Genomic DNA, 20,599 nt, shown 5'->3' with positions numbered 1-20,599 from the left:
GCCCTGGGGTGACTGCTGAGAGCCCTGGGGTGACTGCTGTGAGCTCTGGGTGACTGCTGCCAGCCCTGGCGTGACTGCTGAGAGCTCTGGGGTGGCTGCTGCCAGCCCTGGGGTGACTGCTGAGAGCCCTGGGGTGACTGCTGCGAGCTCTGGGTGACTGCTGTCGGCCCTGGGGTGACTGCTGCCACCCTTGGGGTGACTGCTGCCAGCCCTGGGGTGACTGCTGCAAGCTCTGGGGTGGCTGCTGAGAGCTCTGGGTGGCTGCTGCCAGCCATGGGGTGACTGCTGCCAGCCCTGGGGTGACTGCTGCGAGCTCTGGGTGACTGCTGAGAGCTCTGGGGTGGCTGCTGCCAGCCCGAGGCACAGCCCCAGCCCAGGCTCGGGGCAGAGGGCAGGAGGGGCCGTGCTGCCCCTGCTGGTGCTGCCCACCCTCTGCCCTGCGGGTGCTCCTCTGCAGCCTGGGGAGGCAGGGATGGCCCCGGCCCCACTCAGGGGAGGGGGAGAGGGGCTGAAAACCCGGGTGCTTTAGGGTCTCTGTACCCAGAGGCTGCTCAAGCCTGGAACAGGCCTCCTGCAGCCGTGAGCCGAGCCTGTCAGGGCTCAGGAGGTTTGGACATGGCCCTAAGAGCCTGCTTTAGCTGTGGCCAGTCCTGAAGCACCAAACGGAGGCACTGGATGAGTCTAGGTGAGTGCGACTAGTAGGTGCCTTACAACTGAAAATATCCTATTCTTCTGTTCCACCCCATCCCATCCCATCCCATCCCATCCCATCCCATCCCATCCCATCCCATCCCATCCCATCCCATCCCATCCCATCCCATCCCATCCCATCCCATCCCATCCCATCCCATCTGCAGTGTGCACCCAGAGGAGCTGCCTTGCCCATCACACCCAGCCAGTGCCCTCTGCTGTGCTGCCGTGCCCCAGGGCTGTTTCCTCAGCTCCCCACAAGGGCAGCACACTGCCTGTTCCACTGACTCCTTATCAGCAGCTCCTTATCAGCGTGGCACCTTGGCAGGGGATGGGAACCACGGGACACAAGACGCTGGCATTTGCCATGTGCTGCTTCCTGGCTCCCCCTGGCACCGAGTGACAAACCATGAATCACAAATAAAGACAAATACCATAGTCTGGCTTTGTCTGTGTGCTGTGGCTTTGTTCTCCAGCTCCAGGAATGCGTGACAAGCGGGATGGCAGGGGTGGCAGGAAAGGCAGGGATGACAGGGATGGCAGGGATGGGCAGGGGTGGCAGGGAAGGGAGGGATGACAGGGACGGCAGGGGTGGCAGGGATGGCAGGGATGGGAGGGATGACAGGGATGGCAGGGAAGGCAGGGATGGGCAGGGATGGCAGGGGTGGCAGGGAAGGCAGGGATGGCAGGGATGGCAGGGAAGGCAGGGGTGGCAGGGAAGGCAGGGATGGCAGGGGTGGCAGGGATGGGCAGGGATGGCAGGGAAGGCAGGGATGGCAGGGAAGGCAGGGATGGCAGGGGTGGCAGGGAAGGCAGGGATGGGCAGGGATGGGCAGGGATGGCAGGGAAGGCAGGGATGGCAGGGGTGGCAGGGAAGGCAGGGATGGCAGGGATGGGCAGGGATGGCAGGGATGGGCAGGGATGGCAGGGGTGGCAGGGAAGGCAGGGATGGGCAGGGATGGCAGGGGTGGCAGGGAAGGCAGGGATGGCAGGGGTGGCAGGGAAGGCAGGGATGGCAGGGGTGGCAGGGGTGGCAGGGAAGGCAGGGATGGCAGGGGTGGCAGGGAAGGCAGGGATGGCAGGGGTGGCAGGGAAGGCAGGGATGGGCAGGGATGGCAGGGGTGGCAGGGATGGCAGGGAAGGCAGGGATGGCAGGGATGGCAGGGATGGCAGGGGTGGCAGGGGTGGCAGGGAAGGCAGGGATGGGCAGGGGTGGCAGGGATGGCAGGGAAGGCAGGGAAGGCAGGGATGGCAGGGATGGCAGGGATGGCAGGGGTGGCAGGGCTCCACATGCCCACAGGACCTCCCCAAACCTCACGCAGCCCAACCCTGCCCACTGCACAACAGAGTGCCAGGTGCTGCTCTGACGTCCCTGTAATTAAGATCTCATTGTAATCACAAGATGTACTGTGGGATAAAGCAGGGTGGATACACAGCTTCCACTTGCCAGTGAAACAGAGAGAATGAAGAGTACATTTCCCTGCAAAAATTCATTGTACAGAAGGATGAGGGATGAAAAAAAAAAAAAAGAAAGAAAAAAGGAGGCAGCTTTGTCATCACTATTTTAAAATTACGAATGTTTTTCATTACTTTTTGCTGTTTATCCTGCAGTTATTTGCAAGATACCTAAAAGTAACCTTTCAGACACACAGTGGACTCCCAGCGAGTGTTCAACATCAGGACCTGGAATTAATCTCCAGCAGGAGAACAATATAGAAGGATGCAGTCAGTAAACCTGGTCTACAACACCCTCAAATCTGGGGAAGCCAGCAAAATGAAAAGGTAGATTTTAAGGTTCAAATCAACCTTTTACTCTTTAGCTGCATGTTTTCCAGCTTCATTAATATCAACAGGGACATTTAACTCCAAGAATGATTCTCTTCAACACTAAAGGCCTAAGAAATTATTTTTTAAATCTTGTAACAGCAAACGTGTCAGGGCAGTATGACATGATCCACTTTCTATTGATGTATTTCCACACCTTGGCATAATTATTAGCATTTCTCTACCCACTGTCCCTCTGCAATGCAGCTTGGAGGAAGCACCCCAGGAACTGATGCAGAAACTTCAAATGGTGCCCACAGAAACCACAAGTTGCTGCCAGGAAGTGCCGTGGGTTTCACCTGGCAGGACGGAGAGCTCCAGCTCTGCCCCAAAGCCATCACAGGCATGGGCTGAGAGCGGTGAGGCCACCCCGGGCAGGGACACAGCGGGCATCGGGACACGGCACGGCGGGAGGAGCAGAGCGGGGACCGGGGCAGGGGGACGGGGACAGCAGGGACCGGGCAGAGCCCACGGAGAGCTCCGAGCATCCCCCAGGACGGGATGAGGAGCAGCAGGAGCGAGGGGCAGGGCAGGGGAGGGGGATGATGAAAAGCTTTCGAACCAGGATCAGCCTGGCTCAGCCGGGAGGATGGAGAAGGTCAAAAGTGAGATTTGTGCTCAAATGCAGAGGTCCAGGGTGGAGAGAGGCAGCGAAGGGCGGGGGGGTGGTGGCAGCAGCCCCCGAGCCGGGAGCCCTCGGAACACGGGGCATCCCCTCTGCCCGGCACAGGCTCCTGCATCCCCTCTGCCCGGCACAGACCCCTGCATCCCCTGTGCCCAGCACAGGCCCCTGCATCCCCTCTGCCCGGCACAGACCCCTGCATCCCCTCTGCCCGGCACAGACCCCTGCATCCCCTCTGCCCAGCACAGACCCCTGCATCCCCTCTGTCCAGCACAGACCCCTGCATCCCCTCTGCCCGGCACAGACCCCTGCATCCCCTCTGTCCAGCACAGACCCCTGCATCCCCTCTGCTCGGGCACAGGCCCCTGCATCCCCTGTGCCCGGCACAGGCCCCTGCATCCCCTCTGCCCGGGCACAGGCTCCTGCATCCCCTCTGCCCGGGCACAGGCCCCTGCATCCCCTCTGCCCGGCACAGACCCCTGCATCCCCTCTGCCCGGGCACAGGCTCCTGCATCCCCTCTGCCCGGGCACAGGCCCCTGCATCCCCTCTGCCCGGCACAGACCCCTGCATCCCCTCTGCCTGGGCACAGACCCCTGCATCCCCTCTGCCCGGCACAGGCTCCTGCATCCCCTCTGCCCGGCACAGGCTCCTGCATCCCCTGTGCCCGGCACAGACCCCTGCATCCCCTCTGCCCGGGCACAGGCTCCTGCATCCCCTCTGCCCGGCACAGGCTCCTGCATCCCCTGTGCCCAGCACAGGCTCCTGCATCCCCTCTGCCCAGCACAGACCCCTGCATCCCCTCTGCCCGGCACAGACCCCTGCATCCCCTGTGCCCAGCACAGACCCCTGCATCCCCTCTGTCCAGCACAGACCCCTGCATCCCCTCTGCCCGGCACAGGCTCCTGCATCCCCTCTGCCCGGCACAGGCTCCTGCATCCCCTCTGCCCGGCACAGGCTCCTGCAGGGCGGGAAGTCACTGCTGCCCCTCCAGCCCTGCACAAGCTGCACCTCGGGTCTCCAGCACCTCGGGCCAGTCTGTGTCACCCGTTCACATCCACAGGGAGGATTACACAGGTGAGGGGAATGGAAATCCGGTGTAATGCGACTGCCAGGAACCTCAAGTGAGCATTCACTACCCAGGAATACCGGGAATGCTAGCAGATAATGGAAGAAATCAAAGGTGCAATGCCAGCCCAGTGCTGCACATGAGCCCCTCTAGAAACCACAGACTCACACCTGCTGTTAGGAAACAACTCTGAAGTCATCTAAAAACAGAGAGTTATTGTACAATTAAAAATGAGTCCCTGCAACTCTGTAAGGAATCAAACTCACCCTGCAAAGCAACCGCTGAGTCAGTTTAGGAAGAGTGGGTAACTGATGTGCAATGCAAAAATGTCTGCATTGGCCACAAACCATTCCTAATTAGCAAAAAAGTACCCCTCGTGTTGGCCAGGAGCCCTTCCAAGGAGCGTGAGCACGCTGCATTCCCCTGATCTCCATCAGCCAGCTCAGGAGGCACTGCAGAGCGAGAAGGAAACCTCAGCCCTCGTGCTCCGTGTGCTTGACCAGTGCAATTCCTGTTAGGAAAACACTTGTTACTGTGCAACAACCACCCAGGGAGGCCAACAGGTCACTCATTAGCCAGCTGAGCCCTGGCTGGTGCAGATTAATGAGCACTAAATGCGTTCACAGGGGTGCCAAAAGCACAGGAGCTGAGCAGGAGCTTCACACACACAGGCTGGGTACCCAGGGCTGCTCCTCACAGCAGTCAGGGCTCAGGTCAGTGTGTTTGGGGTGGCTGCAGGGCAGCCCCACGGCATTCCCCAGAGCCCTCGACCACTCAAAGTGAGGGACCTGGGCCAGCACCGAGGATGGCTCTGTTTCCCTGTGCTGTCTGTGTCTGGCTGGTGTTTCACAGAACCACAGCATCACTGGGATGGAAGAGACAGCAGCACCCACACGGCTGGGCTGATGATGGGCAGCACAATCAGCTCTGCCTCACAGCAGCACTCCCACTGCTGGACTGCACTCCTGGATTGTGGCTTTTTTCCTTACTTCTACCGAAAAGAAAATTTTACTTCAAGGAACTATAACTGATTTACAGAAAAAAAAAAAAAAAGCCTTTCTAGCACATGTTTATAGCAGCAGAACGTTAGCAATAAACAGCTGCTGGATGTTACTTAACGTTTGTGCAGCATATGTTAGAAATGATAAATGGCTCCGTTTCGGTGCCTCCTGAAAGATTGAGGCTGTGCCATGCTCAGGGCTCGCCTGGGGCTGCTAAAATCCCCACAGTGAACAGAAGCACCTTTGTAAAGTTACGTCATTTTAGACAAATTAATTCCAACAAGGATTGTAAAGCTGGCTGGACCAGGACCCTGAATTAATTGCCTCCATTCATTTGTTTACAACGTGTAAAATTGTCTCTTCTGGAGTCTTTTCAATACTGGCCATGCCAGCACTTTTAGCACAATAAAGGCTCTTTTGCAGTTTTATTTTTAAAGGTATAAAAAGAACAAAGAGTTACACAAAATTAAATGATTTAGCTCAAATGAAGTTTTCGTTTCTCCTTGGAAAAGATCTGAATTTCAGGTGAAATACCCAAACTGGGTATTTTTCACCACTTCTGTGGAATGCTGATGAAGCTCCAGCCCCCTCTCAGCTCCTCGCCCAGCTCCACATCCTGAGCATGCAGGCAGGGACTCCCCACCCTGCCCAGCACCCCCCAGGCCAGGGAACACACTCTGCTTTGGGGGAACACTCTCATTAAAAAGAAAAAAAGCCTAATCATAGAATCACAAAATCATTAATGTTGGAAAAGACCTTTGAGTTCACCCAGTCCAGCCATCAACCAGCAGGGTCACCAACAAACCTCAGTGCCACATCCACTCCATTTCTGAGCACTTCCAGGGATGGGGATTCACCAGAGCCCTGGGCAGCTGTGCCAGGGCCCAGCAACCCTTTCCATGAAAACCTCTCCCAAATATCCACCCTGAGCCTCCCCTGGCCCAGCCTGAGGCCGTTCCCTCTCCTCCTGTTCCTGGGAGCAGAGCCCGACTCCCCCGGCTGTCCCCTCCTGTCAGGAGCTGTGCAGAGCCACAAGGTCCCCCTGAGGCTCCTTTTCTCCAGGCTGAGCCCCTTCCCAGCTCCCTCAGCCCCTCCTGGGGCTCCAGACCCTTCCCAGCTCCCTCAGCCCCTCCTGGGGCTCCAGACCCTTCCCAGCTCCCTCAGCCCCTCCTGGGGCTCCAGACCCTTCCCAGCTCCCTCAGCCCCTCCTGGGGCTCCAGACCCTTCCCAGCTCCCTCAGCCTCTCCTGGGGCTCCAGCCCCTTCCCAGCTCTGTTCTCTTCCAAGAACACTCTAGCCCCTCAATGCCAAAAATAAGGCTGAGAACAAAGTCTGAGGTGTCTTTGCCATTTCCATTCAAAACTGAAAGCTGACAACCAGTTTGGTCACAAACTATTGGGGTTTGTCAGCCTGGGTTCACTCCTATCCTTGGGAAAACATCCATGGGTTTATGCATGTTCTGCACGTTCTGGCTCTTCAGTGTCAAGGTTTGCTGAGCAAGCCCAGCTTAAATACAATTAAGGAACTCTCACAGGGATGAAAAAGACTTTAGTAATCAGAAATAAAATCCAGCCAGCAGACATACACTGTTTCCAGGAAGAAACTCATCACTACTATTCTAAGCCAGCTCCAGTCCTCCCAGTTCTACTGGGAGGCTACTAACATCTGATGAAGCAGAGGTGCACAGGGGACCCTCGCGATGAGGCTGAAAGCTTGAGGAGGAAGAAATGAAGAAAACATTGTTGAAATCTGTAATAAAATTCAGGATGTGGAAGTTCAAGAAGCATCTCCAATATTAAATTAAAAGACACATGGCAGAGATGGATCATAGAGTCACAGCATCCCAGACTGGGCTAGCTGGGAAGGGATCCCAAATCCCCCCCAGTGCCCCCCTGCCATGGCAGGGACACCTCCCACTGTCCCAGGCTGCTCCAGCCCCAGTGTCCAGCCTGGCCTTGGGCACTGCCAGGGATCCAGGGGCAGCCACAGCTGCTCTGGGCACCCTGTGCCAGGGTCTGCCCACCCTGCCAGGGAAGAAATCCTCCCATATATATAAACTAAATTTAACTTCTGTCAGTTTAATCTTTTGAAATCAAAGAAGGTGATTTAATTAGAAATCCCTTTGAGGCAGGATTTTCCCCCTTCAGGGGATCTGTGTGTAGCTTCAGGGGACCCCAGTTCAGCAGACCATGTCCTTGAACCTAACTCCAGTAAGTGTTTTTAGCAAGAGAGGGTTTCTGTTACTGCAGCCCACTCAGCGAAGTCCTCCCTCAGGTACAAGTGCACCCTTGTACTTCACCATCAGCCACAGCCCCTGCAGCACACAAGGGGTGGAAATGGGATGTCCAAGCCCTCAGCACTGCTGGCCTGGGCTCTGCAGAGGCTGGATTGGACCCTTGACTCATTCTTTCATCATAACCGTCCTCATCAGACCTGTCACTCCTAAAATACGGATACTGCAGCCTGCTCAGCCTCCACACTGGAGCAGGAAACCTGCCCTGCACCCTCGAGCTGCAGCTGAACTGTAAAATATTTAAGCCAATCCAGAGATGTTGAATGAGTTCTGGAGGCGGGACACCAGCAGGGCTGGCAGCTGAGCCCATGCAAACCCGGATTTGGGTGGAAGGAGGATGTGTCTGAAGACCTCTGGGTTCCATCCTGAGGACAGCACCAGCGCCGTTCTCCTGCCAATGCGCGCAAGAGGCCCACAGCAGGAGCAGCAGCAGGAGCAGCAGGAGCAGCAGGAGCAGCAGGAGCAGCAGCAACAGCAGGAGCAGCAGCAGCAGGAGCAGCAGGAGCAGCAGGAGCAGCAGGAGCAGCAGCAACAGCAGGAGCAGCAGCAGCAGGAGCAGCAGCTGCTCTCAGGGCAGTCTGTCCAACAGGCATTGCCCTGTCTGGCTGTGCCTTTGGCAGCCACCCCAGGGTGACGTGGGGTGGATTTCCCAAGAGGCAAGGGCAGGGTCAGCATCCCACAGCCTGTGGTGCAGGGGCAAAGCTATGACACAGCCAGCGTGGGTCACCCTCCCCTGGGTACACATGGCAGGAGCTCTGCCGGGGCCTCTCCTAAACACAAGCAGGAAAACAATTCATGGCAGGTTTTACTGCTCTGTGGGGAAGCAAACTCCATTGCCTTGTCTGAAATTTCCAGAAGGCACAGCACCGGAAGGCAGTGGTGCAGGAGCCTGCAGATACCCAAACCACCAGGCTCCATCCTGCCCCACCCCTCCATCCACCCACCCATCCATCCCTCCATCCATCCATCCATCCATCCATCCATCCATCCATCCATCCATCCATCCATCATCCCTCCATCCATCCATCCATCCATCCATCCATCCATCCATCCATCCATCCATCCATCCATCCATCCCTCCCTCCCTCCATCCATCCATCCATCCATCCCTCCCTCCCTCCATCCATCCATCCATCCATCCATCCCTCCATCCATCCATCCATCCCTCCATCCATCCATCCATCCATCATCCCTCCATCCATCCCTCAATCCACCCACCCACCCATCCTCTACTTTGGTGTTTGCTGTAAGGTCTAATTCTGCCTGTGCCAATAAAACACACCCTGCCTGGGTAAGGGCAGACTGAGCTGTGCTGTTCTGGCACCATTTTAAAGCATTAACCACAGTTCAGTTCTGTCTCATACAACAAGGACAGATTTTTTTAACATTTATGGCACAGTAATAGTTCCACTGAGTGCCCCCAACTTGCAGTGTAATAAATACAGGGTTTATATCAGAAATAAATCTGCTTATTTCCATGAGCTTGGCTCACCCTGTGGCCCTGACAGTGCAAGGGAAACCATTAAAGAAGAAGTTAATTCTTTAAACCATTTCAATCCACAGTTTAAAGAAAAGTTGTTCTGTGACAAAGCCCACTCTGAGGGTCTGGCACACAAAACTGCTCCCCACCCTCAGGTCTTCCGTTCACCTGTGCCCTGAGGATGAGACAAGCCCAAATCTTGGCCCTTCTCTCAGTAGGAACCTTCTTGGAGTGAATTCACAGGACTGAGAGGATGCAGAGGGTCTGTGCTGCCATCCTGCCCAGGAGCGTGTCTCACTCTGAGAGCACGCCACCTTCCCTGCTCCAGCCTCTCCTCTATGTTAATCACTTCAAAGTTGCTAAATTATTCACTGCTCAGAAAATACATTTTCATTTCTTAGAGCTGGCAGCCAAGAATGACTTACAGAAATAGGTCATGCTCATCCCATAGAAGAATTACCATACACTTCATGTGCTCCCCTCCCCAGTTTCCATTTTTAAGCTCTGCTCCACGTGAGGATGGGCCAAATTTAAACCGTCTACATTTTTCATGCTGCTCCCACCGTCTCCACCATGTACCCTGACTTTCCATTTTTAATAAACTGTACCCAGCAAAAATATTAACAGACCAACTTCTGTCTGGTGTTCCTGTAGACCTGAGCAAAGATTTAATGGTAACTGCAAAGGAAATAACCCAAATTTCCAATGCCACTACCCTGGCTTGGGAAAACTCCATCCTGCCTGGAGCCCAGCCAACACCACCCTTGGCCAAGTGAGGTTTGCACCTGCCTTGAAAGGGGGAGCAGGTTGTAGTTTTCCTTCTTTTCATTTTCTTTACCTAAATATCTCCAAAATAAACAGATTTAAATGTGATATTAAAAAAAACCAAAAAAACCAAAAAAAAACCCCACTAACTTCTTGCTGGCACATTTAATTTTCTGGTTTTACACATCCCCAAACAAAACACAATCGGCCAAGGCCTGTTCCCAGCAAACTGTCAGCCAGGATATGCCCAGGCTGCTGCTGTCTGTTGGGCCCACAGGGATTTTTCCTCACTGGGAACCACAGAACAAGGGCCCTGTTCAAGCCTTGTGCTCCTGCTGTGCTTTGCACAGGCAGTGCCAGCCCTGGATTACCCGGAGACCACACTGGTGCCTGCAGCCTCTGGGATGGGACTCGGCCAGGGAAAGAAGTGGCACTGAAACCAAAGCACAAAGCAAGAGACCTCAAATAGAATCAAAGAGTCACAGGCTGGTTTCTCTTGGAGGGGGCCCTAAAGCTCATCCAGTTCCAATCCCCTGCCATGGGCAGGGACACCTTCCACCAGACAAGGTTGCTCCAAGCCCCTTCCAACCTGGCCTTGGACATTTCCAGGGCTGGGAATGTTCAATACCATCCTAGAACTGATGAAACCGGAAAATCAAGACTAAGCCCATCGTGGAGGCAGGGGAGGGAAGGAAACTGAGTGTGGCAGGTGCAAGGGAGGATGGAGGGGACCACAGCATCTCAGCACTGTCACCAAGGACACGGACAGCCACCAGCCCTGTGCCCTGTTGCTGGTGCCACCTCTGATGGAGAGCGAATGGCACTGCCCGCCTGTGCTGCTCATTGAACAGCCCACTCTGCAGTGCCAAGTGTCCCCGAGCTGTGCCACCCACGGGAGCCACTCAGGGGCTCTTGCTGCCCACGGGAACTGTGCAAAGATGATGGAGCAGAATTATCCCCAGGATGGAGAGGCTGCTGCTCGTGGGGCAGCACCTGCAGCTCCCAGGGAAAGGAAAAGCAACAACAATCAGGAGAGGTCCTCTATGCACAAGGGCAGAGGCAGGGCTTGGGGATGCCTTGGTCCCATAGAATCCACAGGAGACTTTTCTGAGTGCCTTTAATGGGACAGATTGTCCCAGTGAGGCTCTGGGAAGTGCCCCCCTCCTGCAGCAGCTGGCTGCTCAGCCTGGTGAAGCTCCAGGGACGTGCTGAAGCCAGCCCCAGTGACACAGCCCAGCATCTCCAGCAGGATTCCAGCCCTTCCAGCCCTGCAGTGGCCTGGCCCCTCCAGCCTGACTCTGTGCTCTGGACCTGTTTGTTTGTGATTCACGCCAAGAGAGGGGTGCTGAGCACAGAACGCAGCTGCCCTGCCATATGCAGCGGATTAATTACTGCATCGTTTGTTCCCATGGCAGGTCGAAGGGATCATTACCAACTCAGGAACACGAGTGCTAATAATAGTATTGCTCCCAGTCGTATTCCAGCATTCAGCTTGTTCCCATTGTTGGGCTCAATAACAGCTTACGCTAATTCCCACCAACTTTTAACAGTCGCGTTTTGAGAAGTTCACACTCAAATGCCACAAATTCTAATTCACAGCAGGATTAACTCTTCATGCTTTAAACTTAATTATGTGCAGTCAGGTGGTTCTTGATGTTCCTTCCTCCTTAGCTGAATCCAACCACACACATTTAATGATTCCTGTGTACATTCACTGATGGAGCTAATTAGGACTCCTGGGGGGCCAAGTGCAACTTTCCCAGTGTTGTCTAAACTGAAAACAAAATGTTCCAGAAGCCACGCTGCGCACCCAGGCTCTGCGAGACAGCTCGCTCCTGTGACTCTGCAAAACCCAGCAGTGTTTGCTGGGAGAAAGGAAGAAAGCTCAGAAAGTGCTGCCCACAGAACCACAGAACTGATTAGGTTGGAAAAGCCCCCTGAGAGCATCGAGTCCAACTACACCTCCAAGGTCACCACTAACCCATGTCCCCAACTGCCACAGCCACACGGTTTTTAAATCCCCCCAGGGATGGGACTCCAGCGCTGCCCTGGGCAGCCGTGGCAGGCTGGGCAGCCCTTTCCATAGAGAAATTTCCCTGATGCCCAGTGTACAGTCTCCACACCGATGCTGACAGCCCCACAGTATTCCCGGGCACTCCCAGAGCTCGTGTGGCCTCTCTGCCCTGGGCAGCAGATGCAGGAGGGCAGGCACAGCAGCCCTGTGGAGCAGGCAGGGCTGGAGGGGCTGGCATGGGCCCTGAGCCCCCGTGCCCGTGCCCTGAGGGCGTGTCCCCCCCAGGCACACGGGACACGAGGAGCAGACAGCGGGCACACAGCGGCCGTGCCCTGGCAGGAGGATTCAGAGCACACGGAGCTCCTGGAGGCAGCAGACACCTCTGAGCATGGACCAGCAGCCCACGAGAACAAACACCTGCAGGGCTGCAGCCACGGAGAACAGCAAGGCAGGGGCTGCGTGTGCCCAGGAGGTGCTGGAGCCCTCTGTTAAACACTGGCCTCTGTGGCTACAGAGCCTGTTTGGAGCAGCAGCAGGGAATCTGCTCTGAGAAACTGCTGAGCTGCCTTACGAGGCTGCCAAAAGAAATACTTCAAAGCATTAAATTGGTATCCAGATACTGCTGATTAAAGGAACACTCCAAACTCAGGGGACTGCCCAGCAGCTGTGCACCCATCTGGATCCCAACCACTGCCACAGCTCCTGCACACGGGCAGAAAAGCAGCAGCAGACTGCTGTGCTGCTCCTCAGCCAGCCCCTGGATCCCCGGGTGAGGGTGGAGCAGGGCTGTGTGAGGGAGGGGATGCCCGGGATCATCATCTCCATGTGCAGGTGGAGCAGGGCTGTGTGAGGGAGGGGATGCCCGGGATCATCATCTCCATGTGCAGGTGGAGCAGGGCTGTGTGAGGGAGGAAACCCGGGATCATCATCTCCATGTGCAGGTGGAGCAGGGCTGTGTGAGGGAGGAAACACCCGGGATCATCATCTCCATGTGCAGGTGGAGCAGGGCTGTGTGAGGGAGGAAACACCCGGGATCATCATCTCCATGTGCAGGTGGAGCAGGGCTGTGTGAGGGAGGGGATGCCCGGGATCCCCGTGCCCATGCCCGGGCAGCAGCGCTGCCACCGCGCACCACAGCGCGGGGAGCGGAGCTCCCACACGGCAGAGCCCCGGCCCCGGTCCCGGCCCCGCAGGGAACGTGGCAGAAAGGCACCGGGAACCTCTTCCCAGGCCACGGGAAGCCGGAATGAAGATGTATCAGGAAAGGCACTATCAGAGTGACGGTGACAGACGAGCAGACGGTGTCACCTGGCTCCCGGCTGCATGTCACCGCGGTTTATCTCCCCATTACGCGGCTGCAGGATTCCTGCAGCTCCTGACGTGCCGATGTCCCCGTGCAGCCGCTGCACACCCCCGAGGGCACGGCGGAGTTTGGATTGTCACAGAAACGGGCAGCGCTTCCCGCCGGGACCGTGCCGGGGCTGTACCGGGGCCGTGCCGGGGCAGTGCCGGGGCCGTGCCGAGGCCGTGCCGGGGCAGTGCCGGGGCTGCTCGGGGCTGTGCCGGGGCTGCTCGGGGCAGTGCCGGGGCTGCTCGGGGCCGTGCCGGGGCCGTGCCGGGGCCGTGCCGGGGCCGTGCCGGGGCTGCTCGGGGCTGTGCCGGGGCCGTGCCCGGGCTGTGCCCGGGGCAGTGCCGGGGCAGTGCCGGGGCCGTGCCCGGGGCTGTGCCCGGGGCTGCTCGGGGCTGTGCCGGGGCCGTGCCGGGGCCGTGCCGGGGCCGTGCCGGGGCTGCTCGGGGCAGTGCCGGGGCACTGCCGGGGCTGCTCGGGGCTGTGCCGGGGCTGTGCCGGGGCCGTGCCCGGGGCTGTGCCCGGGGCAGTGCCGGGGCTGTGCCGGGGCTGCCGTCCTGGCACACGCTGTTCCACCCTCGGTACCGGCAAACCGGAGCGATTCCACACCGCAGCCGCAGCTCCCGGGTTCTCCTTAGCACCCAGCAGCCTCCCCAGCCCGGCCACGGAGGCGGGACCGCCAGGAGGGCGCACAGTGGAGTCCCAAAGCAGGCAAAGCCTCAAACCCAGCATCTAACTGATGCCAAAAGCACCCAAGTAGACAGACAGAGGAACAAAGTCCTATGAAATGCCATAAACATAACTTTGAAATACCCAAAATGAAGCCACTGAAGCCCTGCCTTTGCTCAAACTAGTGCAACTCCCCTCCAGGGAAAAAAAAAAAAAAAAAAAATTAAAAAAAAAAAAAAAAAAAAAAAAAAAAAGAAGTAGGGGAGCAGACAGTGTCAACAAGCAGGTGGGGACAACACTGAGGGCTACCCCACCCTCTCACCTGCCTGTGACACTGCCCCAAATCCCTTCCCCAGCTCCTCATACTCCATCTGTTTTCCCTACAGCTGGGTCACATCTTTTGTCATGCATCTCACTGTGAACAGCAGTGAGAAACACCAAATTCAACAAATTCCTGATAAACTGAATCAATTGAATGAAATCAAAACCTTTCCCTCCTCTCAGCCTCTGTTTTCACACTTGACATCTCGAGCACTTTCCATTAGATTTAATGAACAGAAAGTGTTCTCTTTTTTATTCCCTAAAGGCAAATACTACTTTTCTACCTCTTGGGGAAAAAATGTTCAAAATCTGCTTCCTTTTGATCAAGAAACAGAGAGAAAAAGACTAAATGTTTCTTAAATTAGCCTACTAGTACCCAGAAATACCAGAAAGCCATTATAATGGATATATATATATCTATATCTCTTCATACAATGGAGTACATGCACATTTGCTGCCAGAGGAGGGGCCAGGTGTTGTGCTCGTGGTAAGAATGGAGATGCAGCGTCTGACAGGACACAGATCCACCTCTCCTGGAAAAGCTGAGAGAGCACAACCTGCTTTGTCCCTTCCAGCTTTACAACCAGTGTCCAACCACAGCCTCAGCCCAGCACAAATGGTACTCATGGGGGAAAAATCATGGGGAAAAAAAGTTCTGTGTTTCCAAAAATTCATTTTTCCTGCCTTTTCCCCCTCTTTGCGTGCCGGTTTTCCAGGAGCATTTAAACGTTAGCCCAAGGGCTAACATGCTCCTCCCAGTGCAGAATGAGGGCTGTCAGTGCCAGGATCACAGCAAGGCTCTGAGTGCTGAGGGACTCGTGCTCCCCTCCCACCACTCAGCACCCAGCTGCACCTCCCAGGGACACAATTCCAAAGGAACAGAAGTTTGGTGACATCAGAGCTTGCCCACAGCGCTGCCGGCCAGAGGAGAACCTCCCTGCCCGAGAGCTTCCCACCCGTCTGGGATGTGGCACACTCCTGCCCAGCAGAGCCTGCCCATCCCCAGCACAGAGACCCAAATCCCCCCAGCAAAGCCACATTTCACCCTTCTGTAAACAACACGGGCATCTCTGCTACCTGTTTGGAACTGCCACGAAGCATCTCCAAGGGAAACGGAACCGAGGCTGGCACTGAATCATCCCAGGCAGGAACCTCTCCACAGAAGGCCCTTCCCAGCTGCTGCAGGCAAACCAAGGTTGACTTTGCATACACCCAGGCACTTGTATTTCCTTTAAAAACTGCTGTGTTAATTGCTGGCTGACTCCACTGGCTCTGGCAGGAGCTGGGGAGTCCAGAGGCCGCTGCTGGTGCATCCCCAGTGCGGGAGGAGATGCTGGTCCAGCTGATGCCTGTTATTTCTTTTTTAAACAAATATGTAATTTACAATATTGAACTAAATATGAAATAAATACCACTTGTCACTATCCAATGCTACAACTTCCATTAAGCCTGTAATTACTTCGAAAAGCCTCTCACTGCTGAACAGATCTCCCACAGATTCTCCCTCAGTAAATCCAGGCTGAAGCTGACAACTATCAGCCAGAGGACAGGAGCTGATTTCATCCTATCTGTCCTCCAGTTTGATCTGTCCCAGATGAGAAGCAGAGACCAGCTGGATGTTATTCGTGTCTGCTGAAAGCCCTCACACGGCTCCAGCCCCTCTGGCATGGCCGTGGAGGTGACACTGCCCAGTCCCCTCTGGCAATGGCTCTCACAAGGGGCCAGCAAGGACAGGGAATGAGGACAGGGCTCATCTCCCAGGTGGGAACTGGGGAATGGGCCCTGAGTCAGGAACCTGCTGAGCCCCATCCTGCCCAGGCCTGGGGACACTGTCCCCAGGGGTCCCCAAGTGTCCCCAGCCAGACACGCCTCACACCTCACAGCACTGGAATCTCCACTCTGGTGGCCTGGCCACTGCTGCCTACAAGGAACCCTGCATTTCTGAGATGCCTGGCAAGGTGACACAGCCCAGGTGACACCAGGGAGGTTTCTGGTGCCATTCCATGGCCCACAGCCACGCCCCACGTGCCACCAGCTGCAGAGCCACCGCACGGAACAGGTGCCAGCTTGCTTCACTAAACATAAGGTGTTTTTTCATGTCTTTTGGGCAAGAAGTACTCAAAATGCATTAATGTCTTGCTCTGTTAACAAAGAAACTATGGCAACACACACAGAGCTGCCAAGAGAATTACTGAAACAAGGTTTAATAGTTAATAAGCAGCCAGATGATGTCAGATTCATCTATTAAGACCAGTTTATATCTGCCTATTAGAACTTAATGTCCCAGAAAGTTGGGCTGGCCAGGATAAAATAGTCTTCCTTTTAGCCCAATTATCAGCAATAAAACCAATTTTCTAAAGAATAGGGTAGAGTTATCCAAAATGTGGCCAGACCAAGCCTGTATTTTGTAGCATGCCTAAAATGTTCCTTTTGTTAAGGAGCAATTTTCTAGATGTCAGAGATGTGAATCAAAATTTAATGTGTGTGCGTGTGTGTGTTATGGAAATGGCAATTGCAGCAGTTGCTTGCAGCACACCCCGACTGCCAGGCAGCACAGGAAACCAAAGGCTTTTATTCCCATTTATCCCAGTGCATCTCTGAGTGCACTGGAATTGTTCTTCTTTCTAATTGAGGTGCTCAAGAATTCTCAAGAAATAATTTTCAGCAAAAACTAGTTTCTAAAATGGAATAATGAATATTTTATGGAAAAGCATTAAGTTGCAGATACACCTGCAGAGGGTTTTGTTTACCCAGCTGGGCACATCCACCATGAGGAGACGCTGAGGTCCCACAGCTCCACGTGTGGTGCTGGCCCTGCTCCATGGAGCTGTCTGTCCCTGCCATCAGGAAACCTTCCACAACCCCCAGCCACTGTTTCCTTCCTGGTTATTAAGCCAGCTACTGCTTGTTTTGCTGCTGGAGATGGAGCAAAAGGTGCCCTCCCCCCTCTGGCACCATCGCCTGGTCCGGAGCAAAGGCCAACCTTCCCAGGCTGAGGTCACTGCCCAGAGTGGACAGAGTCCACCTCCAGTCCCTCCCCAAGCTGCTGCCACATCAAGGCTTTACTATGGACCCCGCTCCCCAGTTCCAGGCACAACTTCTCTTCTTGCAGAGCTGCTCTCTAACCAGTTTCCTCCAAGCCCTCATCTCTGCTGCTGCCGTCTCCAGAGATGCCGCAGCTGCAGGAGCATCCATCCCCTCAGACTGCCTGACACGCTGTCTCTGCCATGCTCTATTCTTAGCAACTCTCAGATCACCAATCCTTGAAACCATCTCATCTCTGACCTGCCACATCTTCAGCTTCCCTTCATCTCAGTCTCCAGTGCTGCTTCCCCTGGAATCAATCAGGAACTCTCAAAGCTTTCAGAGGGAAAGACAGGACATTATTTCTGGACAGTTCCCCACTCTCTCCTGATTATGTCTGACTCCTTCTGCTTCCCTTACGCTCAATGCAAAATTAAAATCTCTGGCAAAAAGCTTCTGCACTTCCTAAAGCTTTTTGTACCCTCCATCTCTAACCGTGGCATCCAGCACTACAACTCCAGCTGAGCCAGAGGAGCTGTCAGGCCTCTGGAGCCAGCCCAGGAGACCCTGGGGGAGCGGGGTGGCTCCCCCAACACCCCTTGGGACCACCCTCACCGCCCCAGGCAGGAGCAGAACCTGCGCCCACCTCCCACGGCTGCCCTGAGCCCGGCTGCTCTCACAGCACCGCGGCTCTGCCGGATTTTGCCCAATTTCAACCCAAATGGCCCCTTCACACCACAGCACTGGGAAAGAGGCACCGAACCACCAGAGCTGGCTGATCCAGGCAGAGGCACAGAGAGGTCCCCTGAGCCACACACGGCTGTGAGAGCCTGGCTGCACCCTGGAGCCTGAGCCACCAGGGCAGCCCTGCTGTCTGGGAGCACAGAGTGCCAGATTTAGTGGAATTTCTCACGTGTACGTAACCCCTCAGCAAAGAAAAACATTAAACAGCTTTAAAAGACTCAGCTCTTCATGTGAACATCCTGGGAGAGACATGGAAACGTTCTCTTCTCTGTGAAGTGAACAGCTGAGTAACTTGCACCAGATGGACCGTATTTGGATCTCTCTCATAAATACAAGATTCACCATTTGGAATTAAACGAGAGGAGCAGCTGTCCATTGTCCCACTTGGAGGGGTTTTGTTCATCAAATAAGCAGAAGCCAGGTGTCTGTGCAAGGAGAACCACAGAATCCCAGAGTCACTGGGGCTGGAAAAGCCCTCCCAGCCCAGGGAGTTCCCCTGTGCCCATCCCCAGGCCAGCGCACTCAGTGCCCTCCAGGGATGGGCACTCCAACCCTCCCTGGGCAGTTCCCATCCCTGAGCCCCCTTTCCATGGGGAAATTCCTGCTGCTGCCCACCCTGAGCCTGCCCTGGCCCAGCCTGAGGCCGTTCCCTCTCACCCTGTCACAGACTGCCAGTCAGTGCAAGCACAACAAATGTGTCAGTGAATCCCTGATTGTCTATAATCAAGGCATCAGAATAATGATTATTGCAGTTTCAAAACCAGACAAGGTTCCTGCTCAGTCCATTTCAGCCCATGAGCAGTGCCACTGGAAGGGGTACAGCTATTCCCCTCATCCTGCACAAAGGAAGGGCTGGAATTTAGGGAAGGTTGCTTTCCTGCCTGTATTTTGCTACACAAACTCCACAACAACTACAAAAATAGGCAATAATTAATGCCTATACTAATGCAATCTAATCTATTGTCTTTATTTATGATAAATTATGAATTACTGTATTATGGACACTCATTAAATCCAGAAGGCTGCTAAATAAAATGTATCAACACTCATAACTCCCTGACCTAGTGCCCACATAATTTAATGCCAGACTTCCATGACTCCAGCGAGGCCAGCAGCAGCTGTGCCAGGATTTGGGTCCTGCTGGAGTAGGCGTAGAGGGAGCATAAATCTAAACTAGGCATGGGATGACTCAGTTGAGACCGCTCGAATGAGGCAGGCGATAAAAATACCCCAAAGACGTAAGGCAGATTTCAAAAACACTCCTTTGGTTCTAAACCAGCAAGGCTGGGCCATGTTTTCCTACCCGCTGCCACAGCAGGCTCTGCAGTGACACAGGGATAAGGCTGGGCTGAGCCGTGGGGTGGCCAGCAGGGCTCAAACCCTGCCAGGCTCTGCAGCTCCCACCAGAGCCCCCGGCACCCCTGGTGACACAGCTCCCCTCAAGGCTCACTGAGAGTGTGGGGAACGCTCTGAAGCAGGGGAAGAACCCCAAACCCAGGGGCAGGAGCGGGGTGCTGGCACCCCAAAAGTGCTGAGGGGCCCCGGGAGAGGCTGCGAGGGTGGCTCACAGGGGGCTGCTCCCACAGCACAGGGAAACGCCCCAGGGCTCCTCCCTGCCCGGGTAAACCCTCCAAGGATGCACATTCATTTCTCTCAGCCTTCAGTTCTGCAGCACGATAAGCCAGCCTTATCATGTTATTTTAAAAAGTAAATTTTAGGAAACTGGAGCTTTGCCTTTTTCAGAAGGATTTTCTCTCCATAATTGCCATTAAGTAATGGACACTCATTTAATTAAAGGCTCTCTATAATTTGACAAGAATCTCTAGAAATCATTTCTTCCTTGAATTACCTCTTTGAGAGGTTTTCTGACAAGATGTAATTGAGAGACTGACCTTCACTGGGAGTGGGGGGAGCTGACAGCGCCCTGTTCAGGAGCTTAAGGATGAGGGTTGGAGGGATCTGAAGCACAGTCAATGGTCTCTTATGCCCTCCTGAATAACCCTGGAGCCCCTTTTTCAGAAAGAACCTCAAACCCTTGCCTTAATCCAGCCTGGTCCCTGTTAATGGCCCCATGGAGTGAGAGGAAATAGGAACTGTTGCCAGAGAGGATTTGAAGTTCCTATTTTTAATTAATAACGTCAAACGTGTGCTGCACATTTCAATGGGGTTTGAGAGACGTGCTCATTGTAAATGATTCCTTGTTAACTAATTATGAAATGCAAAGTCATTGCCAATTTACCATTGCCAGACAATGCTACAGCTGCTTTCACACGACACAATAGGCTCAGGCTTTAAGACAGATTCTTCAAAGGCAGTAAGTGATGAGCAGGAAAATCAGGCCCTTTTCACGATGGCAATTGAGGATCCCCACTGTTCTGAACAGAGAACTTACTCAGAGACTGAAATATTGTATTCCTGCTATGATACCTGAAGCTGCCGCCTCAAAATAATTGAAAACACAGACGTGGTTGTGTCTCTTTCCCTGTGTTTCTGTTTCCTTGCCCAGTTGCCCACAGCCCCCTCGGCCACTGTTGGTGACAGCTCTGCCCAGGACGTGCCCCGCACACAGCACAGGGCTGAGCCCAGGTGCTGGAGCTGGCACAGCCCGGGCCGCAGCTGGCAGTGCCTGATAACCACACCTCAGGCAGCAGAACATCTTTGTTTACGCCTAACACGCCACACGACATTCAGCAGTAGACGAGGAAGGAGTGTAATTAAATCTCTGCTGTAATTGTCAA

The 20,599-nt window shown here is 54.8% G+C and overlaps 1 protein-coding gene across 5 annotated transcripts in view; it reads right to left on the bottom strand.

The window, feature by feature from the left end:
- Positions 1-20,599, bottom strand: part of STK32C (serine/threonine kinase 32C) — a 72,037-nt gene that overhangs the window by 33,969 nt on the left and 17,469 nt on the right. Inside the window, exon 1 of one of the 5 annotated variants that reach the window (XM_063405039.1) lies at positions 4,470-4,658. The exons of the other annotated variants lie outside the window; for them this stretch is intronic. The gene's annotated coding sequence lies outside the window, so the exon portion shown is untranslated. Of the gene's footprint in view, positions 1-4,469; positions 4,659-20,599 lie in introns of those variants that run through there. 5 annotated transcript variants of the gene reach the window in all.

Source organism: Prinia subflava, chromosome 9 (genome assembly GCF_021018805.1).
Source record: "Prinia subflava isolate CZ2003 ecotype Zambia chromosome 9, Cam_Psub_1.2, whole genome shotgun sequence".
Classification (NCBI taxonomy): domain Eukaryota; kingdom Metazoa; phylum Chordata; class Aves; order Passeriformes; family Cisticolidae; genus Prinia; species Prinia subflava.
This window is presented reverse-complemented; position numbering and strand designations above follow the sequence as displayed.